This window comes from Pteronotus mesoamericanus, unplaced genomic scaffold, assembly GCF_021234165.1.
Source record: "Pteronotus mesoamericanus isolate MK-2021 breed Mesoamerican mustached bat unplaced genomic scaffold, CSHL_Meso_final contig_130, whole genome shotgun sequence".
Taxonomy (NCBI): domain Eukaryota; kingdom Metazoa; phylum Chordata; class Mammalia; order Chiroptera; family Mormoopidae; genus Pteronotus; species Pteronotus mesoamericanus.
Genome location: NW_026555060.1, coordinates 11,487,845 through 11,515,030, shown reverse-complemented (window position 1 = coordinate 11,515,030; position 27,186 = coordinate 11,487,845). Strand labels below are relative to the sequence as shown.

The window sequence follows — 27,186 nt, the reverse complement described above, 5'->3', positions numbered from 1 at the left end:
CTAGGGCTCATGCCAGAGGTTAGAGATGGAATAATTAGCAGCTGACACGTGAAATGCAGCTATCCAGGCCAGTCAGTGGGCAGGAGTCAGAAATAGAATAGGCACGTGACTTTGAAAGGTAGTTTTTGAAGATTATGATGGCTGGCTATAGACTTTGTAGTTCGTAGATATAAAATAATTCCAAACACTTATTGAGAAAGAATAAGTTACCAGTTTATTCATTATAGTGCTCATTACACTGAGCAGAAGTCTTTGTAACTTTCCCCATCTAGCTGTGTCTTTCTGTAGCTCTAAATCTGCAGTTCTCTTATACTATAAAGCATAAAATACACATAAAATTTCAAAATTTCCCTTGCTATTTCCTCTTCTTCATGGTCTTCAAAAGTTGACATTCTTCAGGGTCCTGTCCTTGGCCACCTTCTACATTTATTCTCTGCGGATCTCATATGATGCTTTGTTTAAATGCCACCTGTCCTCTCAAATTTATTTCTTTGCCGTGGTCTCTCCCATGTATTCAAGGCTCATATGCATGTTTGCTTAGTAAACATCTCTGTTTGAAATTCTTGCAAACATTTGAAACTTAACACATTTGCAATAGAACTCTCTTAACGTCTCCTCCCAAAACCTGTTTCTGCCTCTTTCTTCATTTTCATAAATGGTCCACCTAGTTGCTCAGGCCAAAAACTAGAAGTCATCTTTGACTTTTCTCTTTTTTCTGTTAACCTGCATGCAGCCCACCGATAAGGCTTATATGTCCTCCTTTCAAAATATATCCCAAATCCCCCTTCCTGCTGCCACCCCACCCCTACTACTTGAATATAACTTACAATCACCGTCATAAGTTCCTAGATGATAATAATAACTGGCCTTCCTCATCTCCTCCTTGTACCCTTGTACCTCTTCAGTCAGTTCTCCATGTATGAGAAAAAGTGCTTTTTTTAAAAAAAAAAAATGTTAAACAGGTCCTGTCATTTCCTATTGAGAACCCCTCAGTGGCTACCCATCACACTCAGTGTAAAACCTCGTCTCACCATGTTCTGCCAGACCCTGCGCGTTCTGCGAGCTCACTTTATCTCCTACCATTGTGTCTTACTTCACTTTAGCTGCAATTACCTTCTTGCTCTTCCTGAAATTCTCCAAGTCATTTGGAATCAGCCTAATCCTTCCTTCTCCTCTACCCTAGATCGTTATTCTAACCCGTCCGGCCTCTAGCCTTGTAATTTGCACCTTTATTATTCCAAGTTTCTGTCATTTGAATTGCTTTCAAGTGTAAGAGAGACTGGAGATTTAGAGCTATGGAAAGATGTAGTTAGATCAATGGAGAGAAGTTGCAGAGTGAGTGATTTCTGGTCAGTTTAAAGAGCATTATAACAAATACATTGGTATGAATTGTATCTGAGTGAAAACAGGCTTGGCTGCTTCAGAGGACAGTGAGTTCTCCATCACTGACAGGGTGCTAGTTGAGGTGACCACGTTGTGAGATGTGGTTGAGGAAAACTGCTGGAGTAGAGAAGGGGACAGTTGATTGCGAAGATCTTCCCAATGCTCAGATTACATCGTTTAGAATCTTCTTTTTTGTCAGAGCAATTATTGTTTGTGTCTCCTCAGATTTAATCCTCCTGTATTTTTATTAGGAAGCTTTCACCAATTTCACCAATGAAGTATAAAGTACTTCTAGGTAAAGTTTCCAATATTTGAGATGAAAGAAGAGCTAATTTCTTTCAGAGTGACCAAGTCCGCCTCTAAGTAATGTACTACTTTGAGGCACTTTTGTTCTCTCATTTTTTATTGTTCAATTATAGTTGTTCCCATTCCTTCTACCCACCCCTGCCTCCCACATTCAGTCCTCTTCCCACCCCTGTTGTCTTTGTCCATGGGTCCTTTAAACTGTTCCTTGACAACCCTTCCCCTTCTTTCCCTTGTTATCCCCCTCTTCCCTCCCCTCTGGTTGCTGTCAGTTTGTTCTTTATTTCCATGTCTCTGGTTATATTTTCCTTGCTTGTTTGTTTTGTTGATTAGGTTCCACTTATAGGTGAGATCATATAGTATTTGTCTTTTACTGTCTGGCTTATTTCACTTAGCATAATGATCTCCAGATCTATCCATGCTCTTGCAAAGGGTAGGAGTTCCTTCTTCTTTTGTGTAGTATTCCATTGTGTATATGTACCACAATTTTTTGATCCACTCATTTACTGATGGGCACTTAGACTGTTTCCAGCACTTGGCTATTGTAAATTGTGCTGCTATGAACATTGTGATGCATAGGTTCTTTTGAACTGATATTTCAGGATTCTTAGGGTATAATCCCAGCAGTGGAATTGCCACATAAAAAGTCAGTTCCCTTTTTAGTTTTTTGAGGAAATTCCATACTGTTTTCCACAGTGGCTGTGCCAGTCTGCATTCCCACCACAGTCCACAAGTGTTCTCTCATTTTAAATTTCCCTTCCTCCCTTCCTCCCTTCCTTCCTTCCTTCCTTCCTTCCTTCCTTCCTTCCTTCCTTCCTTCCTTCCTTCCTTCCTTCCTTCCTTCCTTCCTTCCTTCTTTTTCTTTTTCTTTTTCTTTTTCTTTTTCTTTTTCTCTTCTTTCCCTTCCCTCCCTCCCTTCCTTCCTTTTCCTCACCCGAGGACATGCTCTTAATTTTAGAGAGAGAGAAACATTGATGTGAGAGAAAAACATCGATTGGCGGCCTCTTATATGTGCCCTGACCAGGGACTGAGCCTGCAACCTTTTGGTGTACAGAATGACTCTCAAACCAGCTGAGCCACCAAGCCAGGGCTGTTCTCTCATTTTTATTTAAAACTTATTTTGATTGATTTTTGGTCTCAAATAAGCAGTATGTGCATGTACATATTCCCTAGTAGATTTTAGTTATTAAAATCTTACTTCTAAAACTAAGTAAACATACAAAAGTTTACTTAGTTTTAGAAGTAAGAAACATGATATTTGGAAATAGCCTTTGGTCAGAGTTTTCTAGAAATGGAAAATTCACCTCATCCTTATCCTTAAACCAGAAACTCTTTGAGAAGTAGTGGCTGCATTTGGACATTTCGTTGAGGATGAAATAACCATTTCCTTACCTTGGAAAGGCAAAAATATGATTTAAGTTATAGAGAACTTAAATTATAAATGCTTTTAGTTAAACCCAAATAAGACTATTCATGCAAATTCAAGTTTTCTATAATCATTGAACTGTGACACTTGGAATTAATGATATGGGAAAGAATGATTTTCAGGGTCTCTGTGATATTAATATTTGATTTGCTTCATGCCATGCACATACCTGTCTTCAACCATCCCATAAATATTTGCTCATTTTTTTCCTCAAAAAATGTATAAGCTATTTAATGATTTAGTGGGGCTTTTAGTTTAGGGCTTCATTTAGAAAATCTGCCAACACAGATAATAAAGAGCAAACTATTTTTAATAAAGGTAATGAAATAAATACTTTTTATGAATAATTATGGGTTAGATATGGGAAGATCCCACTTTTCAGTACTTACAGGTATTATTTATTTGGCATTAGTTTCTACAGAGGTGAAATCTATGTTTTAGGGGAAGGGTTTGTATTTAATTCTTATAAAGTAAAAAAGTGATTATAAAATAAGTACCCTTTCTTTACCTTGCCTCCTTCATTTTTCATAAGGTAGGCTTAGCAGGTCCGTAGAGGAAGATTAGTTCTTCTTTCAACCTTTGAAGTTCAGCAGCCTGAATTTAGAGTGAAGTAACTAACTCTTGCTATGGAGCAGCAAAGGATGTAGAAAGGAGACTGGATAGAAAAACTTGATTCATTTAAAATCTCACCCTCCTGGAGAGGAGGCAGTTGGGAAGATAAGGAATTCCTGGAATCTGTATAGGGGTGCTCTTGAGGGTCTGGCTTAATACCAGCTGTGCACATATGGAATGAAACCCCAAGAAGCTGGCAAGGACAACTTGATAGATGAAATAGTACTAGGTCAGTGTAAGATTGGCCCTAAAATAAAGGTTTCTCTATACAAACCCTAAAAGAGCTTAAAACCAAGCCTCAGAAGAATCATATTAATCCATAAGTAACTATCTGCCAGAAGAAATTCAGCACTCTTTAAATAAATACAAAAAAAAAAAAATCCAGCACTCAGAAACATACAGTTTATAATGAATTGCATCCAGTCAAACATTACTAGATAAACAAAGAAGCAGGAGAAAATCCCGTAATAGGAAACAGTAGACATAGACCCTGAAACGACAAGGATGGTAGAATTAGCAGACATGAATTAGCTGTTTCATGTACATGGAAACAGCTATAGTAAATCTGGTCCATATATAGAAACATCATGAGGAATGAAATAGAAGATAAAAAAAGAAAACATGGGTGGGAACACCCAGAGATAAAAAAAATACAGTAACTTGGAATGGAAATTTTACTAGATGAGATTAAGTGCAGATTAGATCTTTCAGGAGACAAGATCAGTGACCTTGAAAACATTGGGCAAATTTAACAAAAAGCATAGAGAGAAAAGAGATGGAAAAAGATGACTGGCAACTTGGTGCTCTATAAGATAATAGCTATGGGTCTAACATAAGTGTAGTGGGAGTGTCAGATGTGGGGGGAGGGTGCGAGAGAAAAATAAATAAATAATGGCTGAAATTTCCCCAGATTTGAAGAAAACTATAAATCCACAGATTCAAGAAATTTTTCAGACCCCAGACAATAAAAACATACACACAGCCCCCAAAACAACAAAACAAATGAAAGCACACCATAAGAAAATTGCCAAAAATCAATAGTAATTAAAAATTCTTAAAAGTGGGCAGAGGGAAATAAAGATATTACATACAAAGGAATAAAGTTAAAAATGGCAACAAACTTCATCAGAAATTGTTCATTCCAGAATGCAATTTAATGGCATTTTTTTTATGTGCTAAGAGAATTGTCAACCTAGTATTTCATACCCAATAAAAATAACTTCTGAAAATAAAGGGGGAAAAATTAAGAGAAAAATAAGAAAGAACTTTTTAAGGAAAAATACTGGCACAACTTGCATCAGCAGACCTACATTACAAGAAATATTAAAGGAAGATCTTTAGGCAAGTGGAGAATGATACCATGTGGAAAGAAAGAATGGTAGAAATGGTTCATAGGTGGATAAACCTAAAACACATTGTTTCTTCCTATTTTACTTTCTTTAAAACATAATTGACTGTTTAAACAACAACAACAAAAAATTACCAGTGTCTGTCTAATAGGGTTTATAGCATATGTGGAAGTAAAATGTATGACAACAGTAGCTCCCAGAAAGGGGCGAGGAGAGGAAGCATACCATGCTAAGGGTCTTCTACATGCAATGATCTAATGTTTTTGAAGATGGCTTGCAGTAAGTTAAAGAAAGTACCCACTAAAAAGATTTTTTAAAAATAGTTTTAACTAATAAGAATGAAATCTTAAAAAATAATCCCATATAAGACAGGTTTTAACTGATTAATTTTATCAAACATTTAAAGGAGAAATAACTCAGAAAATAGAGGAAGAAAGGAACACTTTTCAATTCATTTTAGGAGACCAGCATACACAATACCAAAACTAGGTAAAGACATTACAAGAAAAGAAAACTGTAGACAAATATCTTTCATGAACATAGATGAAATATTTAACCATTAGCAAATAAAGTCCGGTAGTATATTTAAAAAAATGGGTTTATTCTGGGGATGCAGGGTTGGTTTAACATTGGAAAAATCCACTAACATGTCATCACTTCAGCAGGAAAAAGGCGAGGGGGGGGAGGAAACTATATGAGTGATTTTTGGTTGCATGAAAAGCACTGGACTAAATTCAACAGCAATTTTTGATAAAATCTCTCAGAAAAACAGAAACAGAACCTGATAAAAGTCATCTACACCTAGCCTTTAGCTAAATTTAATGTTAAAAGATAGAATGTCTTTTCCCTTAGGAAACAGAGCAGGTATGCCAGCTCCCTTCCCTATGCCTGTCTAACATTGTAATGGAAATCCCTGTATTTGTAATAGGCAATACAAAGTAACAAGTTGCATACAGATTGACAAGGTCGAAATGTCACATCTTTATTTGCAGACCTGTATAAAGAAAATACTAAGAAGTTTCCAAAAAGCCAGGAGGATTTGTAATTGAATTTATCCAGGTTACAGGATACAAGGTAGATACAAAATCAGTTTTATGTGTATATATACTATGTAAACTGAAATTTAACATTTACATAGAATACAAAGGTCCTAGAAAAGTAAAAAAAAACAAAACTGACAAAGAATAACAGTATTAGAAGGGTTTTACTACATAATTTCAAAACTTGCTTTACATTTTAACTGCTCCTCTTTAAAGCTACAATTATCAAAGTGGTGTTAGTCCAAGGAAGACATACATTTCAGTGGAATAGAATACAGAATCCAGTAATAGACCCACTCATTATAGATGGTCAATTCATTTTTACAACCTTGCCAAGATAATTCAATGAAGAAAGGATAGTCTTTTCAACAAATGATATTAGAACACCTGGATATCCAAATGTTTTTAAAAAAGGTAACCACAATGCTTACCTCTTCTATATACAAAATAATTGGAAAAGAGTCATGCTTCTAATTAGACTAGATCTGTAAAACTTTAAGCAAAAAACGAAAGAAACTTTAAGAAAAAAATCACAGGGGAAAATATTTATCAATTTGGGATAGGCAAAGATTTTTTAGGACCGCAAAAAGTCTGAGCCATAAAAGAAAAAATTGACAAATGGGACTCCATCAAAATTTAAAACTTCTATTCATCAAAAGACATCGTTAAGAAAATGAAAAGGCAGTCTTTAAACAGAGACAGCATATTCTCAATACATATATCTGACAAATGACTTGTGGCCAGAATATATAAAGATCTCTTACAGCTCATTAATAATAAGATAACCCAGTTAAATAAATGACACAAGAAAATCACGAATGGGCAGTGCAGCACAGGGCAAGGGATTTAACGCCATTAGACATCAGAAAAATGCAAATCAATACAAGATACCATTGCATATCATTGAAATAGCTAAAAATTAAAAATTAAAAAAAGAACAAGTGTTAGGTGAAATGTAGACCAATTGGGACTTTCATATGTTGCTGGTGAGAAAATAAAATCATAAAACTACTTTAGAAAACAAAGACAGTGTGTTAAAAAGTTAAACACTACTGTAAGACACAATTTTACTTCTAAGTATTTACCCAAGAGGAATGGAAACATGTTCACAGATGCATTTGTATTTGAATGTTCATAGTGACTTTATTCATAATAGCCCCAAGCTGGAAACATTTTTAGTGTCCATCAATTAATGAATGGATAAACACATGGTGGTATGTCCATACTATGGAAAACTATTTGACAATAAAAAGGGATAAAGTAATGATACACACAGCAACACGAAGGAATCTCAAAAACATCATGGTAAATAAAATAATCCAGATACAAAGGAACACAAACTCTGATTCCATTTACTGCCCTACATTATTATATCAGAAATGCTAGAAAAGCCAGATTTAATCTACAGTGATGATGAGCAGACAAGTAACGATGTTGCCTGTAGCTGAGAGTCGAGCGTGATTGACCTGGAAGGGGCCCAAGGGAGTGTTTGAGTGTGATCAGTGTGTTCTGTGTCCTGACCTTCGTGGTAATTATATGGACATAGGTGTTTGTAAACGTCACAGAACTTAAAATGTACACTTAAAATGTACATTTTTCATTGTATATAAAATATATTTCAGCAATATAAGAACAACTTCAGTAATATTGGTTTTTTTTTAAAAAATTCCATAAATTTTGAAAGCTATTTTACTAGTAAAAGATTAACTTCTGTCTAATGTTAGAAGACCTCTGTGTATGGCTAAAACTGAGTAGACCTGAAAAATCCATTTAGATAAATCAGTCACAATATAAATAGTAATGCAGGGATCATGAATTAAATATCCTTAAAAAGTAAAGACAGTAGATGAATTCTCAGTGTACTTTCTAGCCTATGATTTGATGTATTATAATGGGACCCATGCATCCTTAGAGTTCACTGATATACTTTCCTAATTTTTTAAATGATATTTGGTAGTATTTTGGCACTAAAAATCCAGCTAAAAAGTAATTACATGTAATTAGTCCTTTTTGTTTTATTGTTCTTTTCATTTTTTTTTTTTTAACTAGAAAGAATGTGTGGAAGCCACCCTAACGTTCCTTAGAATCTATTCTTTTAGGAATAGAGGCTCTAGATTTTACCTGAGCACATACATGGATGACCGCAGAGACACTACTTCTCTGCTTCTTTTGCAGAGAAGAAGACATTTAAGAATTTAAGACTTCTACATTTTTTTCTGTGTACTTTTTGTCCATATTCAGTGTATTTTGGTGTGTATTCTCAATTAACAATTCTAAAATAGCGTAGGATTGTGTGACAAGAGTTCTGTTGAGGCAGTAGTTATTTCTTTATTATTATATTTCATACTCATTTGAGGGTGTGGCTTTGTGACTAATGAGAGGTAAATGATAATGTGTATAAGATCACATCCTCCTGAAAGACAAGCCACTTGACCTCGACTTTCTTTTTTCCTTTTCTGCTGGTTGGAGGTTACATCAGGTATAGCAGCCACCTTCCAGAGTGGGAAGCCCTGTGGGAGGATGATAGAACCAGCCGGGGTCCCTGAATGATCTTATGAAGCACACTGTCCCCTGCCACACTGTACTGTGACATGAAAAAGAAAGTTTTCTAACTTGAGCTACTACTGTATTTCTGAGGATCTTCGTTATGGCAGAAAGTTGATGCCCTAGTAAAAAATGAACGCATTTAAGAATTTAAGACTTCTACATTTTTCTCTGTGTACTTTTTGGCCATATTCCATGTATTTTGCTGTGCATTCTCAATTAACAGTTTCTAAAATAGCATAGGATTCTTGACAAGAGTTCTGTTGATACAGTAGGGTTTTTTTTAATTTTTATTTTTTATCCTCATCTGAGGATACTTTTTTAAAAATAAGATTGTATTTTTTTATTTTTAGAGAGAGGGAAAAGGAGGAAAAAAGAGAGGGAGAGAAACATCATTGTGTGGTTGCCTCTCACGTACCCCTCCACTGGGGACCTGGCCTGCAACCTAGACATGTGGTTTGACTGGGAATCGAACTGGCGATCCTTTGGTTCACAGGTCAGCACTAAATTTACTGAGCCATGCTGGCTAGGGCTGAGTACACCTTTTTTCATTGTTTTTAAAGAGGAAGGAAGGGGCAGGAGGAGAGAGAGAGAGAGAGAGAGAGAGAGCGAAAGAAACATCCATGTAAGAGGGAAACATCATTGGTTGCCTTCGTGAATATGCCCCGACTGCAGATCTAACCCACAACCTGGGTGTGTGCCCTGACCACAAATCAAACCTGCGGCCTTTGATCTACAGGACCAAGCTCCCGCCAGTTGAGCCACACTGGCTAGGGCAATGCAGTAGTTATTCATGAGAGTAGTTTTCCAATTTCCAAGTTATGGTTAAACATACTAGTTATTAATATATACTAATACTAATTATTAATAAATTGATAAATTGATATACAGTACTGCGCTTTTCTAATTTTTAAGGCTGTCTTTATGGACTACTTTGTGATTAATTTTGGTACAGTTCTATAGGCCTTTATTAAGAATTTGTCTTCTTTGTAAGATACCTAAATATTTATTCTGTTTAACTTTTCTATGATTAGTTTGTTCTATGAAAGTCTTAAATATATAAATCAGTGGTTTTTTCTATTAATTTTTGTATATATTTCTGTCTGTTTTTGGTTTGTATGTATGTTAATGTATTATTTACTGTCAGATTCTCAACTGAGGATTATAAATTTTATAAGAATAATATGACTTTCTAATTTATGCTTGGTGCTTTGTGTTTTAGCTGACGTTAATATTGCTACCTTAGTTTATATTTTCCTATACATCTCTGTACTTCTTATTATATTTATCCTTTCTTTGTCATTTGTTTTAAATGTTTCCTAAAAGTGAAACAGTTAATTTTTTTAACCTAGTGGGAACCTTTGTCTTTTAACAGATATTTTAATTTATTTATGTTTATTGTCAAAATTGATTTAATTGGTTTTACTTCATTTATCTTATTTTAAGCTTTCTGTTTTAATTTTTTATTTCCATTGTGTTTTTCTACTATTTGATTTAAATCTATTTTTAATTATTATTTGATTGATATTTTAAATTTGTTGTATATCTGAAGGTAAATAGTCTGCTTTGAAATCTGCTAGGGATAGTTTAAGTTTTTTGAAACCTTAAATCTGTGTAATAGCTGTAATTAACATCAAGAATGACACGGTATCCTTTGTATTCCCTCAGTATGAAATAAGAAATTTAATAGGGAGTTTTACTTACCTGCTTCTTATTTTTCATTAATATAACCTGAGATTTTTATCTCAGACTATTAGTGAGTTGTAATTTGAAATGACTTATAAAGTATTTTTTATTAATTTTTATATAGAGATAAAAATTATGAAAACCTGAGATTGTCACAACTTTCAATAAATTATTGTTTTCCAAGTATATATCAAAATAAACCTTAAGAAAGTAATTTAAAATATACTCTTGTGTCATATTACGTTACTTCTCATAATTTTCTTGATCTATTCCCATATTCTGTCTTAAAAATAGACACACTTTTCCTTTTCCCTGTTGCCACTTTCAGGTCATTTTCCTGCTTATTAGACCAGGAAAAAAGGAGTAGAGAGAGTCTAATTTGAAATTACAACGTGAAATTTTGTATTTGGTATTTGCTATAGCAAAGTGTAAGATTCAGAATATGTTTGGGATTCTTGGATTAATGGATTTTATGGTGGCGGGGTGGGGAATATTACGTTAGGTACTAGTAAGCTTATTTTCTAACATGTCCCTATCAGTGATATGTCAAGTAACACAGGGCATGGAACTTACACATTGTTAATGTTTGTTCAGTGACCAATGACAGCTGTCCTCTTGCTACTTTGAGTCTCTAATGTGCTGTTAGTCTTACCTTGAATGCTCCAAGTCATGTGACTTTCTCATGTGGCCATCGGGCCCCATTCTTTCTCTATAGTAAGAGTGCTTGTATATGTAGTTTCCCCATTTTTATCAGAATATACCTGAGGACTACTCACAGAAGCAGGATCTTAGAGGACATTCAATCTTGTCTTGGAAACAGTGTGAAAGAAAGAAGCCCGTAGCAGTTGCTAGGAGTAATGTCTTTAAGAAAACAGTGATGTTCCTAAGTTCTCCTTAGAGAAGGGAGACTGGTATTCCTCATATTTTTTTGGCAGGTAATTATGTAGCTGGACTACGAAGACGTAGAGAGTAAGGTGAAAGAGAACAGTCTCTTCAGGACTATGGGTTAGGGTGAGGTTCTTGGCAAGACACTCATTTAGTGTTGCGTGTGGAAAGCACACGGGCTGAGGAGGAAGACCTTTGTTCTAGCTTTGGTGTTCTCTCTCTCTCTTTCTCTCTCTCTCTCTCTCTCTCCATGGCAAACCCAAAACTTTTCTGGGCCTCAGGCTAGAAATATTAAATGAGAAAGATGACTCTCTAAGATCCTTTGTAACTTTAAAATTCCCTAGACCGACCAAGAGCACCAGGGATAGCAAGGAAGTGTCAATTTGACAGCATTTTTATATTTAATATCATTAAGCAAAGAAGTCAGATTTATTTCATCTTATAAAGTCAAGAGGAATAAATCAGTTATCTTACTACGTTGAGTAAGGAGAATACAAAGAAGGGATCATATGTGACTTGTGTATTTATGCTCTGACCTAATATTAGGTAAGTGACAACATGTTGTGGTGGAGAGGCCCAATTATAACACCTGGAAGTAATCTGGTAATAGAGTGACTCAGAGGAATGTTAAATCACTGTTTTCCCCTGAGGAAACTAAGGCGTTTATCTAGACTCCTACTAGGTTATTACCCTTTTCATTGGGATATGTGCATGTCTTGAGATTGAGGGTACTGGGAGGTAGGCCCCCTGTGTGGTAGCACTCATATCAGGCTGGAGGTCTCACAGAAGATCTTTCATTGATGAGCTGCTAAGTGGTACAAAGGCTGCCAGCACCAAATTCATGTTTTACAAGATCAGCAATAGAATGCTGCCCAAGGTGGCTGTTTGTCGTAAACTGAACTGGGCATGATCACAAGCTGGGTGGGCAGAGAGAATTTTGAAATAATGAACGTTATAATTGTGAAAGAGTTAGGAAACAGTGCTGACTGAATGAAATCTGTACAGCAGTCCAAAGGTGACTCTTTTTGAGGAAGGGCTTTGTTCTGGCAAGGTTCTGAGGGATGCGCCCCCGACAGGGGCTCCACCCAGGGCAGCACGGACGAGGTCAGGCAGCAGACATTGGTTGCCTCTCTCTGTGGTCATCACTTGAAGGACGAAAAAATATCATTGAAAAGTTTTATTTCCTTCTCTACTAAGAGCTTTTAGGGAATAAAAGGAGAATTGTTACATTTCAAAGTGCATTTTGTTTTAGTAAATAAAACATCATGAATAAATTCAAATAAAATTCAAAATAAATTAGAAACTTGGATACAAAAATGTAGGTCATGGGCTTTACATGCCACTTTACAAAAGACCTCTATAAGGATGCAAAGATATACATCCATCAGCTTCTGTCCTCAGGAGCTTAACTTGAGTGAGGCAGTCAGATAAGTAGCTAATATTTATTGTTTCATTTTTTATAGAGCGTCTATTTTATGCAAGACTTTGCACTAAATGTTGAGACTACAAGGTAAGAAACAGGCCCTGTTCTCAAGTCATTTATAGTCCAGAGGGAGAGGAATAAATGGATAACTGGAGCACAGAGTACATGGAGACCTATAGGAAGGATGAAATCATTAGAATGCACAACAGAAAGTGATGCAGTGATTTTTTAATATGTCCTAAGGATAGAACTAAGCAGCCTCAAGGAACCTGTTCCTTCAGTGGTTGTAGTAAGTAGTGCTTAAAGTTCTGTTCCTAGAGCTGTACATTTCTGATGTTAAGGATGATAACAGCCAAGAATTTTACAATGCATTTCTCTGTGTTAGGCACAGTTCTAGCACTTTACACAAAGTAAGTTATGTAACCTTTGCAGTAATACTATAAAGTAGGTGTTAATATTAGCCAAGAAACTGAGGCCCACAGCAGTCTACTTACTTAACCAGTAACAACTAGTATGTAGTAGATCTGGCATTTGGCTCCAAAGTGCACATTCTTAACTACTGTGCTAAGTAAAGACTTATAGAATTAAGGGAGTTGTCTGCTGGAAAAACCATGGTACATTTTTACAGGTACAGCAGCTTAATATTAATGAGTCCATAACTGAGCACCTAGGTGAAAAAAAGCATCTATACACATGTTTTTCATTTTCTAGAAATAAAGTGGTCTTTTATTATAATTATTGTTGGAATTGCCCTGTCTTAGCTACAAAGTATAACTAGAATTTTTTATTTGAAATTCTAGGCAATACCTTTTGATCAGATACTCTTCTCCATTAAGTTACAGAAAAGAACTTTGTTGAATTTTAAATATATCTCAAAGAGATTGCACAGCCTCCCACAATCAAAAGCTGAATCCCGTAGCTCTTTGAGGTGGGGATTTCCTGTTCAGCCCAGTGTCCTCCTGGTCAATGAGAGGATGCTTTCTCTATCTCTCATCCTTTCAAATGTCTCTCTCTTTTTATAACACTAGAGGCCTTTAATTTATAAGCTGGATTTGTAAATTCCTGGGGCCCAGCCTGGTTGGGCCTGTGGTACATGTGGCTTATCTCCATGCCTGGAGGCCCGCTGTTTGCTGCTCTCAGGGAGTTAATGAGAGCTTTGGTAATCTGGTTTGCCCACAATTTATAGGCTCAAATCTAGCTGATCTGAAGGAAAAAAGAAAGAAATGAAAAAGTCAAAGTTATGGTTGTAAACTAGAAGGAAAGTTAGAATTTTAAAACCAGCATCAATATGGTACAGACAAGAATTAGAAGTTAGGAAGAGCCTAGAAGGAAAGATTTTTAATTAAAGAAACCCTCAAGACATTTGAAATTGTTAGGATGATTTTAAATAGGCAACCTTTTGGCTTTAAAAAGAATCAAGCATTCAACTTTCTGTATGTGGTGAATTAAATATACACACATACAAAATTTAAGAGGAAAAGTAATCTTTTCATGTAAAGCCTTTTTGATTTATGACTTCCTGGCCTTTGAAAGCCTCCTTGCACCTTGATTAAATACATTGGGTGGTTTTAAGACTAAATAAAATAAATTTTTTTCTTTTCTTTTTTTGCACAAGCAGGAATTTTTTAATATAGCAATTAGGAATCTCATTAGGAAGATTATTGAATGCAATGTGTACCATAAAGTTTGAATTTAAAAAAATGAGATTTTACTTTTTTATCCTCACCAGAGGACATGCTTATGGATTTTAGAGAGAGGGGAAGGGAAAGGGGAGAGAGAGAGAGATAAAGAAACATCAATATACGAGAGAAACATCGGCTGGTTAGTTTCCTCTGGTAGGTGCCCTGACTGGGGCCCAAACCTTGAACCTAGGCATGTGCCCTTACTGGGAATTGAACCAGAGACCTTCTGGTTTACAGGATGCTTTAGCCATACTGTCCAGGGCAAGAAAATGAGATTTTAGTTCTCATTTGGACGCATTAACTAAAAATAAAAGTATTCTTTTTCATGTAATACTGAAATCAACTATGGAATTGAGAAACTAAGATAATATTTTGTCTAAATATGTTGTTTTTTTAAAACATTGTTTTATTTACAGAAGGAATACAAAAATACTTTTAAAAAAATCACTCTCCCACCTTCCCAGAGGTCATCATTTTGCCGGTTCTTCCAAATCATTTCCTGAATATTTATATGAATGTATTTCTATGCACAAAAACAGATATTTGTTTTGAATATATGTTAAGATAATTTACAGGTTGTGTTGTTTTCTGGTGCATTTTAAATATGACCTTTCATTATATGTTTTGTTTTTGAAACTACTATAATATTTATGGGAGTATCAAATTGGTAATAGCAACAGGTATTTATTGAGTAGTTATTATGGATTAGGCAAGATGTTTAGCATTTTTCATGTAATCTAGCTTCATAGTCTTCATAATAAGCTTCAGAGGTGTTAACCCTGAGGAGGAATATATCTGCTAGGAAGGATTCCTCATGGTTAATTAGGCCCAAAATCATAATCATGGTCTAGCAGCCACTACTAACAGAGGCCTCTCACAAATGCTGCATTTCAGGAAAAGCCATAGACTGAACTTCCAAGCCGCCTGCACTGTGTTCCTGCTCTCTGATGTGACCCTTATGAGGGAGCTCCTGGTATCGCCTTTCAACTAGCACGCTGAGACCTGCCCTGTCCCTCGGAACTTTGCCGCTATAACCTCATTTGCATTTATACTGACCAGTCAGAGCAGTTCCATAACGACTAAACAGAATGCGCAAAGCGGACCAATCAGGACAGTGGTATTTGGACCAATGGGAACTATGCTGTTTGGATTCCTCATCGGCATAGAAACGAACCAATCCTGAACCAGGGTAGGAACTTCCCTATAAAAAGCGTCCTCCCCTTTGTCTTTGTGGAACACACCTTTGGCTTTCTCCGGAGGCTGCGTTTCCCCAGTTTGCATATTGTTCACCTTTTTACCGCAACCCAGATTGGGGATTCCTGTTGGATCGGTAGCAGTGACCTTTAGTTGACAGAGGTAAGTATTCTATATTCATTTCATATGAATAAAATGTTACCTTCGTTATACCTCACATTTACATTAAATTGCTAATGCCATTCGTTTATCGACCTTTAATAAATTTTCAAAAATAAAACAATGATTTTTTAAAATTGATAAGAATATAACTTTAAGTTCTGTTAGCTTTGTTATTCATGTGCCATCAGCCTTTCTCTACCAGCCCCTTGGAGTGAGCATCCTCGCTAAGCCAGAAGGCTGGGAATAAGAGGGTGACTTCTACTCACCTTTTAGGAACGAAGGAGTGTATGTGTCATATCTGACTCATTCTGGATGAAGAAGAGACAACGCCTGACATTTTCTTGGTAGTTGATGCTTTTCAAAGCTTATGCCTTTAATGATGTCCTTGTCTGGGGGGACACTTACAGGATATAAGACCTAGCGGAAGGGAGGTTTGTTTTTGAAAGGTGCTTTTCATTGTGCCCTTAGTCATACTGGTATGAGGAAGTAAAGGCTGCTGTGATGGGAATTCTGAGAATTTTTATGGGAATTAGTAGAAAGGGAGTGAGTGATACTGGGTGAGTTAAGAGAAAAAAAGGTTGTGCTTATTATTTATACCTGATTTTGGAGTTTGGACGAAGATATTTTCAAAATTTCATGACAAAGTTAAGAGCTTTTAATGAATGGGATAGCTGTCAGGTTTGAATTTCAGTTACGCTGCTTAATTAGCTGGGTAACTTTGAAAAAGCCACTTGATGCTATTTCAATCAAATAATATCTTTATAAAGTTGTGGGGTTGAAATTACATAAAATATTTTATACATTGCAAAGTAGCATACAAATGTGCTGATACTTTTGCCATTTTTATTATCATAATTATTGTCAAGGTTATCTACAATTTGTGTCTTCTTACTATTGTCTCTATACTGAAGGCTTATACTGCTTGCTTCTATCCTTTATTATTTGAAAGAGAATTCTATATTAGGGCACTGTTATTTTCAGGATAAAAAAAAGAGGCCTTATTGCTGAATCATTTAACAAATATTGAAGGCCTAATATGTATCAGTCAGCATTTCTTCAAGCCTAATGTAAGAACTAAAAACATCATCTCTAGTAATTTTCCATTAGAGGAGATAATGGTGAAGGTCCCAACAGTTATCACTTCATTTTCATCAATACATTAGTGTTTGTAGATATCTTTGACCTTTTTGTCTGCAAAATAACAGTAAAGTATTAATATCTGTCTACTTATAGAAGCATTTGCTAACAAATTTTGTTGTAGAGCATTGTTAGGAAAAACAAAAAATTATCTTGCTATAGTTTCTTTTTGACCATGTAATATTTAAATTGAAATCTCAAATAATACATAATGAGGGTATAAAGCTTTTATGTGTAACAGAATAAGACAGGAGTAAAAAATGGTTAAGAAGCACTAAAAGAAAGCTCTCATTTCCAGCTGAGAAGATATTTCCATTGAGTTTCCACTTGTTGCACTTCAGGGTCCACACTGTAATGAGGAATTAATTTTCTCTTGGCACCCCAATCAGAAATTTGGTTTATTATTTGGAGTTTGTTTATCATTTTTATGCCCTTTCATTGTGCTAATGTTTTCCTAATGTAAATTTTATAGCAACTCTAAATCCATGGAAAGAATAGCACCTTTAAAGATTTTATTTATTTATTTTTAAAGAGAGGTGAAGGAAAAGAGAAAGAGGGAGAGAAACATTGACATGTGAGAGAAACATGGACTGTTGCCTCTTGTATGTGACCTGAATGGGCACTGAACCTGCAACCTAGTCATGTGCCCTGACAGGGAATCGAAGCAGAGACCTTTCACCTCACTGGATGACGCTCAACCAACTAAGCCACACTGGTCAGGGCAGCACCTTTAGCTTGTTGCAAAGTCATGGGACTGCCTACTCGTGAGCCAGTGCTACAGAAGTTAGACATCAGTTGTTTGGCTTTAAGGTGACTAGGAAGTGTGTAAGTGAAATCTCATTTGACATTTGAGTGTGCCATTTATTGTACAAAAACACTACTGGTATAGGCTATTTCTTAAAGAAGATACGTGTGCTTTGGAGGAGGCACTTTGCAGGAAAATAAATCCTTTGGCTTTATTGTTTCTGCTTCTGGATAGTTCTAAAAATTTTACCCTTTTCACTTTTATTGGTGGTATGCTTTGTCATCTGTGCTCACTTTCATTTATTCCTTGACCTACTCTTAGTGGCCTACCATCTCTATTCTAATGTTATACCAGTGGGAAAAGTTAAATCCTGTTCCAAAGTGACCTATGAAATTCCAGTCCATATTTTAAACTTAGCCCGTTGGAAAAATCACTCTCTTAATTCATCTTATTGTGATACCCCACCCATGCCCTTATTATCTGAGGACCATGAAGGATTTTTTGGTTTGTTTTTTTAATTAATCTCTCTCAAACTCACCTGTTTATAGAAACTGAGCATTTCCCTTTTTCAGAAGCCGTTGTAGTAAAGGTAGCTTGTTTTCTTGAGATGCCAACTAGGAGTCTCTAAAGAGCATAGGATCTGCACAGTCACATTAGCCTTTCAAAATGAACAACTAGAAATATTTTAAATTGCCTTGACTTCGTATAACTAAGTCACTCTTAAAACAAAAAGTTTGTAATCAGTTGAATTCTCTCAGCTTCTGGCTTACAGTAAGTACTGAAGAAACTTTTGCACTGAGGGGACAAAGCTGGAGTAAGAATTTCTGATTCGATTGCATATTATTTATTGTGGAAAGAATGTTTTCCCTCCAGACTGACTAGGAACAAGATGTTTAAACATAAGCCAGGGTGGAGACCTGTTTGTTTGGTCAGCTTCAGAGGAGCCACGTTTTCCTACTTAAGATGACTCCGCCAACTATTCTACCCCCACCCCCGCCTGATTCTTCAAGTTTCTTTGGAATTTTTACTTAGGGCTCTGTTGGATAAGGCAGTGATACAGTGCACACGTGGCAGTAAGAAAGGCTACAGGCTATTTTCTAGAGCAACGTGATTTTATCATGTCATTATGAATTTATGCTGTTGCTCTGTGTGTATATAAAATGGATTTTTTCCTTTTTCCCAGTTCTCCCCTGCTGTTGGCTTGTGCATTTGCATAGCTGGACGGCAGGCAGCAGGACTCCATTTATCACAGGCAGTGGGAGGGGTATGGAGATATGAAAGGGTTACTGTTCACATTTCCTGTGTAATTCCCTGTGATCTTACTGAGCTGTAATTCCTTTCTTGATGTTAAACATTCCCAGGCTCCTATAACCTTCTAGCCTGCTCGCACTGGCCAAGTTTGTCCCAGGTGATCATGTGGGCGATCTCCTGTTTTCTAAGACTAGAAACCGCTCCTTCCTCCATGAGATAGACTAAGTGCTCATTCCTTTGCAGTACTAAAAGAAAGCCCTTTGATTTAAAACAAGAACAGAGCAGTTACATATTAATTTTAAAATTCAGATTCAATAGTCAAGTTTTTTTGTCAAATTGTATAGATTTTAAAACTACTGATTTCTGGTTTAGTCAGTTTCTAGTTAAATGAAAGCCCACTGATCTCTTAAAGATTACATTCTTTCTTCTAAAAACACACTTGAAAAATGGGTTCTGATTTGAAAAGGGTAGATTTGCCCCTGTCGTCTTCCTTTTAGTTTACCTAATGGATAGGTCATTTTAAGTTGCCTCATCACAAAGCTGTTTAGGTGAAACCACAACATTTCTGCTTTGGTTTCCATTCAGAAGGTTGTAGTTGAGCATAGGGAGATACTTGTTATTTTCTCTGGTTTTAAAAGTATATCGCAGCTCATTTTTTATTCCACAGTATTTTAAACATACATTTTTGTGGTTGGTAAAAGGTTTTCTATTTTTGCCTTTTCCCTTAAGTTTTAGAGGAAAATGTTATGCTCCTGTGACGCATAAGAATGTGTCAGCAGCTGCCCGATGAATTGATAGGGACTCAGTACTTGTGCCAGCACTGTGCTCATCACAAGTAGTGAACTTTTGTTTAGACACAGCTCTGGGCAAGTTTACCTGTCTTGCTTATAGCACATTTCTGCATCCTTCTTCAACAACATGGGAGCCTAGGAGTTTGGAGATGGGCAAAATAAAACAGTGTCTCTTTGAAGGAGTTTCTAGGATAATTGAAGTTTGCTGGTGTTTAGGCCAAGGAAAACTTTGCATTGCTTAAGGCAATAAGATAAAGTATTTTCATGCACTTTAACCAAGAGTATTATGGTTTTCCATGGACATGGGTAGATAAATTTTTTAGATTGATTCTGTTTGGATCTGCCTTAGAGAGTCAACATTGAATGGCTGATATTTCTCATTCCCCTTTGGTTCCCCTAAAATGGCCTGTCACACAGTAAGTTTTCTGTAAGTGTGTCGAATGGATGAATGAATGAATGAGACTGCCACATTACATTTTAGATTTCTAATCGTTTCCTATACCGTGTGTGCTTATGTACATGTCGATAATGTTACTCTCACCCTTCCTATTAGTCTCTAATGATAGATACTGTTCAAAGTCCTTTGCTATTAAACAGTTAATTCCCTCATAACATTTTGTGCCAAGTCCTTAAGTGATCTACACCTGACTGGCCTAACCATGACACTCTGTCATAGGAAAAAAAAATAACATTTACTTATAAATTACTTAAATTATAGTCTGTTAACATTTCCTAAAACCAATAAGCCCATTTATTTTTTTCATAATGGACCAGTACTTGTTTTCTCCCAGGGATTAATTATTCCTCAGACCATCATAAAGCACTGAATAGAAATGCAAATCTGTCGACAAATACTTAGAGAATGCTAACGTAAACAGCATTGTGCCTGGCACTGTGGGTTCTCCAGAGATGTATTATATATGACCTTGGTCCTGCCACCTGTCCCCTACACCTCTCAACGAGTAGCATATGTGCACTCGTCAAGTTAAACAGCAACTTCAAGATACACTAAGTCCGGTTATGTGTTAAGTGAGAGGCCTGAACAAGAATCAAGAAGCTTCATGGAGGGAGAAGTCACTGTGACTTGAATTAGAGAGTGGTGAGAGATTTCATAGAGGAAGCTAGAGTTAGGCATGAAGCAAATGGTAGGAGTCTGGGTATGACAGAGTGAGGCTATCTGATGTTTATAAATATGGGTGATAGTTAACACACCTCCTGTTGCCAGCAGCAGGGAAGAGACAACAACAACAAAGCTTAATATGCGACGGAGACTTTTCTCCACTGATGACATGTTTATTCCCTATTTTTTTACTGAAGTAGAATTTCAGAACAGCTTTCACCGATGACATACTGCAGTTTTCTTAGTTACCATTAAAGATCGACTTTAGTAGGAAGTCCTTCTAAGTTTCTCTCACCCAATTAAAATTTCAACAGATAGAAATAAGGTATATTGAAAAGTCATCATTCATGACTGCACTTTGGTAAACAAGGCCCCATCTAATCTCAGTGGCAAATTTAACAGTGCTAGGTTATATCTTGATTTGAAGTCCAACAGTCTAACATATAGGGAGGTAGATCCAAATTTATCATTTTTTTTATACAGATAGAGGTGGCTGTAGTCACTCTATATAAATATAACTTAACAGTAACTTTTTATTAACATGTTAAAGGTTCTCCTACAATAAAGCAATTGTATTAATTTTCTAAATACTTTAACTTTTGGTTTTGAAAAGCAAATTAAAAACTGGATAGAATGTACATTGTGACCATTTGGTTATATATACTTATTATTAAAAACAAACACTTAACTGCAGTTAATTTTAGAGCCAAACTTCTTTCTCTAATTTTATTCTTTTATTGTACAAAGGAAAAACAATACACCAATGAGAGGAAACCCATTTTCCCAACATAGTAAAGACAGAACCTTAAGACAACCTGCAGACTTACTTTTTTTAGTCATTTGGCCAGTAGCAAATTTATGGAGTCCTATGCATATTTCCAAAGATCCTCATTTGTTCAACTGTATGAATTACTGCCAGTGTTATAGTGGAGGAGAAACTATAACCAGTGCTTGTTTCCCACACTATGTATTTTTTGACAATCTATAGTCTTTAAAGATATTAGTAGGTGATCCATGATTTAAAAGTTTGGTGGTTCATAAAAATTTTATGAATGGTGAGAACATCCCAGTGAATGTTTTTGATATTTTTTTAATCCATCATTTCCCATGTATTTGATTTTGGAAATGCCCACTGCCAGACTTTCTTTCTTCCCTTCTTTCCTCTCTCTTTTCTTCCCTTCTTCTTTTCTTTTTCCTTTTCCTCTTCCTTCTTTCTTCTTTTCTTTCCTTTTTTCAGGGCATGTAAAAAATCTCCTGTAGAACAGGTTTCAGGAATTGAAATTCTATAAAATTTACATACACACACATTATTTAGGTTTGTTCCTTATGTCCATTTTTCTTTTAATTTCTATCTTTCCTAGGGCAAAAGATTGGATATAGAAGGACAAAAGAATGATTTTTAAGTCTTGCTAGCTGTTCTGATGTCACATTTAGTGGGAGAGAGGCTGGCATTTCTTATCTGAAACAGGATTTGAGATATGTCTGAAGATTTTAAGAATTCATAGTTTCTGCCTCTACTATAGCTCTAAAAAAATGAAGGGTTTACCAAATGTAGCAGAAGTTACCTCTGGGGATGGGGGTGGAGAGTGGGATGGGTTAGAGGTAAAATGAAGCCTTTATATTTGAGTATGACTACTGTTTTGTTTGAATTCTCCCATTAGTGTGAATTCCTTTTGTAAACTTAAAAACACAGAACAAATGAGAAGATCTAACGAGCTGAGAGAACCTCTGTTTTATAAAGGGACTGCTTACTCTGAGCTTTTGTAAGTACTAGACTCACTTGTTTTTTAAAACTCACTTTGTGGGGGGAAACCCCCTCCAATAATTTTAAACCCTTTTTTTCCAGGAAAAATGCTTATTATGTGAAGTAAGATAAATCTGATTAGATAAATTTAATATCCCCTGCTACCCTTGCCCTTGCTATCACTGTACATATTTCTATTGTTGCTAGTAATACACTGTGCCATCATTTTCCATTTATATGCTAAGTGAGTAACTGTGTCTTATTTTTCTTTGTATCTCTAGCATCTAACTTTGCACCATGCCTGGTATATAATAGGCATTCAATAAATGTTTGTTGATGAGGGTGCGGGCAGGGGAAAGACTTAATTGCACAATTATCCCTAGGGGAATACATTAGTGATTGTCACTTTCAAATCTTAAGAGATGTATGTTATTTTAATATCTTTAAAATATATTTTATCACTTTGAATTTATTAATATCTGTCTTAGAATTTAAGGTGATATTCATTAATACACATATGAAATAAAATTTAAGTAAATGAATAAAATAAACAAGTTGGAGGCCCTTGCTACTTCCTATTGTTAAAACTCACTATAAAGGGACAGTAAGCAAGACAATATGGCATTGGCATAAGGATAAGCATATAGGTCAATAGAGTGGAGAGTCCAAAATAAACCCTTACATCTTTGGTCCATTGATTTTTTTTTTTCCTTTTTATTGACTTTATCAGGGGTGACTCTAGTTAACAAAATTATACAGGTTTCAGGTACACAGTTTCACAACACATCATCTCTAGTGGATTGTGTGTTCAATGCCCTGAGTCAAGTCTCCTTCTAACACCATTTATCCCCCTATTTCCTCCTTTACCTACTTCACCCCTCCTCCCTCAAGCAATCACCACACTACTGTTGGTGTCCATGAGTTTTTTTCTCTCTTTTTTGCTCAATCCCTCTACCACCTCAACCCCCAACCTTCCCCCTGACAGCTATCAGCTTGCTCTCTATATATGAGTCTGTCTCTATTTTGTTTGTTAGTTCATTTTGTTCATTAGATTCCACATATGAGTAGAATCAGATGTTACTTGTCTTCCTCTGACTGGCTTATTCCACTTAGCATAATAGTCTCCAGGTCCATCCATGCTATTGCAAAGGGCAAGATTTCCTTCTTTTTTATGGCCAAGTAGTATTTCCACTGTGTAAATGTACCATAGATATTTTTATCCACTCATCTACTAATGGACATTTGGGCTGCTTCCAAATACTGACAACTGTCAATAAATTCCAAATAAAACAACAACATAGGGTTGCACATATTCTTTCAAAATAGTGTTTTGAGTTTTTCAGATACATTCCCAGAAGTGGAATCATTGGGTCGTAAGGCAGGTCCATTTTTAGTTTTTTGAGAAAAGTCCGTATCGTTTTCCACAGTGGCTGCACCAGTCTGCATTCCCACCAACAGTGCAGGAGGGTTCCCTTTTCTCCACATCCTTGCCAACACTTGTTTGTTGATTTATTGTGATGGTAGCCATTCTAACAGGTGTGAGGTGATACCTCATTGTGATTTTATTTGATTTCTCTGATGATTAGTGATGTTGAGCATCTTTTCACATACCTATTGACCATCTGTATGTCCTCTTTGGAGAAGTGTCTACTCAGGACTTCTGCCCATTTTTTAATTGGATTTTTTATTTTCTTAGTGTTGAGTTTTATAAGTTCTTTATAAATTTGGATGTTAAGCCCTTATCAGATCTATCAATAAATATGTTCTCCTATTCAGCATGTTGCCTTTTCATTTTGCTGATGGTGTGCAAAAACTTTTTAGTTTGATGTAGTCCCACAGGCCTAGTGTTGGTAAAAGCCAGTCTTGGTGTGCAACCATACTTGGTGCTCCCGCACCCTCATTGGCATGTACTTAGGCCCAGCAGAGGTAGCTACAAACTGTGGATCACTTGTAGCTCCAAACATGTTGCCAAGGGCCAGTCACAGGCAGTGTCTTACATTGGACTACACCAGGGTCCCTCCCAAGAAGCCCAGAACTCAGATACCCAGTGACCAACTTCAGGTGACAGCAGAGAAGGATCCAATAAGATCCCTTTATTTGACAAAGCTACTAAGACTATTCAATAGAGAAAGGATTATCTTTTAAACTAATGGTTCTGGGTAAATTGGATATTTATATGTAAAAAATGAACTTCCTTGTAAAATCCATGCACAAAAATAAATTCAAAATTAACTATGGACCTAAATGTAAGAGATGAAATTATAAAACATATAAATGAAAGCATAGAAGAAATTTTATGACCTTGGATTAGGTAAAGAGTTGTTAGATGTAACACCAAAAGCATTAGACATAAGAGAAAAAAATAGATAAATTTGACTTCATTAAAATTAAAAAACTTTTGTGCTTCAGAAGACACTGTTAAGAAACAGAAAAGACAAGCCACAGAGAAAATATCTGGAAATCATATCTGATAAAGAACTGTATCCAGAACATATAGGAAACTCCAATAGCTTGATAATAAGACAGACAGCCCAATTAAAAAAAGTGAGCAAAAGAACTAAATAGACATTTCATCAAAAAGACATACAAAGGATGAATAAACACATGAAAATGTGCTCAACAAGCTTTCATAATTAGAAAAATGTACATTAAAAAAAACAAAGGGAGGTATTCATACCCACTAGAATGCCTGTAGTTGAAAATGCAGACAACACCTAGTGTCTAGGATGTGGAGAAGCATGAACTCTCATACATTATTGGTGAGAATGTAAGATAGTACACCCACCCTGGAAGTATTTCGGCCATATGCATAAGTCAAGTTCTCCAGAGGATCAGAACCAATAGGATGTGTTTATATATAGAAAGAGATTTTTTTAAGAAATTGGCTCATGTGGAGGTTGGTGAGTCCAAAATCGAGAGGGATAGGCCAGTAGGCTGGGTCTCAGGAAAGAGTTGCAGTTTGAGTGCAAATCCAGCCTGTTGGAAAACCAGGAAAAGCTGATGTTGCAGATGAAGGCCAAAGGCAGTCTTCTGGGGAATTCCCTTTTGCTCCGAGAGGTCAGCCTTTTGTTCCATTCAGGCCTTCAGCTAATTGGATGAGGCCCACTCACATTATGGAGGGCAATCTGTTGTATTCAAAGTTCACCATTTTAAATGGAAGCCTCATCCAAAAATGCTCTTGCAGAATAATGTTTGACTAAATATCTGGGCACTGTGTTCAGACAAGTTGACACATAAAATTAACCCAGCAATATCACCTTTCAGAATATACCCAAGAGAAATGACAACATATACCCACACAAAGACTTGTGATTGTTCATAGTAGCTTTATTCATAATAGACAAAAATTAGAAACAATTTAAATGTCTATCTACTGGTAAATGGACAAACAACAATGTCGTTTGTCCATCAAAATGCTATTCAGAATTTTTAAAAAGGGAAAATACTGATGTATGTTGTAATATGGATGAACCTCAAAAATATGCTAAGTGAAAAGGGCCAAATTCAAAACACTATAAATGGTATGATCCCAATCATATGAAATGTCTAGATAGTGCGTATCATATGGGGTTTGGGGGTAGGAGCAGGGATTGACTGCATATGGACTCAAGGGACTATTAGAGAGTGATGGGAATGTTCTAAAATTGGATTGTAGTAATGATTACACCTCTGTAAATTGACTAAAACGTCATTGAATTGTACACTTATAACAGGTGAATCCTATGCTAGGTAAATTATAACTCAATAGTGTTAAAAAAAAAAAAAAAAGGGAGGTTGTGGGTTCAGTCCCTGGTCAGGACACCAAAACGTTGCAGGTTCAGTTCCCAGGCAGGATACATACAGAGGCAACCAATCAATGTTTCTTTCTCACATCATTCTTTCTCTCTCTCCCTTCCTCTCTCTCTAAAAGTCAATAACAATAAAGAAGATATCCTCAGTTGAAAATTTAAAAAAAAAGGGGGGGAGCCCTGGCCACCTGGCTCAGTTGGAGTGTAATCCTGTAACTGAAAGGTCATCAGTTCAGTTCCTTGTTAGGGCATATGCCTGGGTTGCAGGCTTGGTCCCTGGTTGAGGTGTTTGCAGGAGGCTGCTAGCTGATCACTGTTCTTTCCTTGCATTGATGTTTCTCTCTCTCTCTCTCTCTCTCTCCCTTCCCCTCTGTCTCTACGGAGAATAAAATAAACCTTTTAAAAAAAGAGGGATGATAAAAATGGGACAAATGGACTGAGGGTAGGACACACAATGCATTTTATAAAAGCTCTTTTTCTTGAGGTGGATCACAAATTTTGGTCTAACCTCTCTAAAGAGACCTCTCATATGATAAGCTGTGTTTTCTAGTTTTCACAAGGTCAAAATTTATCAGCATTTTAGGAGAAGCCTAATAATTATAATTGATAGAAAAATATGTTCTTTTAGTTGTAGTGCAACATACTCAACGCTCTCAACAGTGTCCTTATAGTAAATAATTAAAGACTCTTCTCCAGAGCTGTTCTTAAACTTTCTTCAACATAGTCAAGGAGCTTAATATCAAAGGCACTTTATTAAACACAGTTCTACTGGGTGAATAGGGAGGAGAGCAGTAAAAGGACAAACCAAGAATGCTGTTGATTGTTGGTGTGTCTTAATCCAGACATTCAGGTTTAGAATAATGAGTGGCTGGACTAAGTAGGCATGTATGTAGCAGTGCTACAGAAACTTTTGGTGAAACT

At 36.1% G+C, this 27,186-nt stretch overlaps 1 long non-coding RNA gene across 1 annotated transcript in view; it reads left to right on the top strand.

The window, feature by feature from the left end:
* Positions 1 to 27,186, top strand: part of LOC129085818 (uncharacterized) — a 143,128-nt gene that overhangs the window by 37,169 nt on the left and 78,773 nt on the right. Inside the window, exon 3 of the long non-coding RNA XR_008530758.1 lies at positions 15,228 to 15,689. This is a non-coding gene — a long non-coding RNA (uncharacterized LOC129085818). The remainder of the gene's footprint in view (positions 1 to 15,227; positions 15,690 to 27,186) is intronic.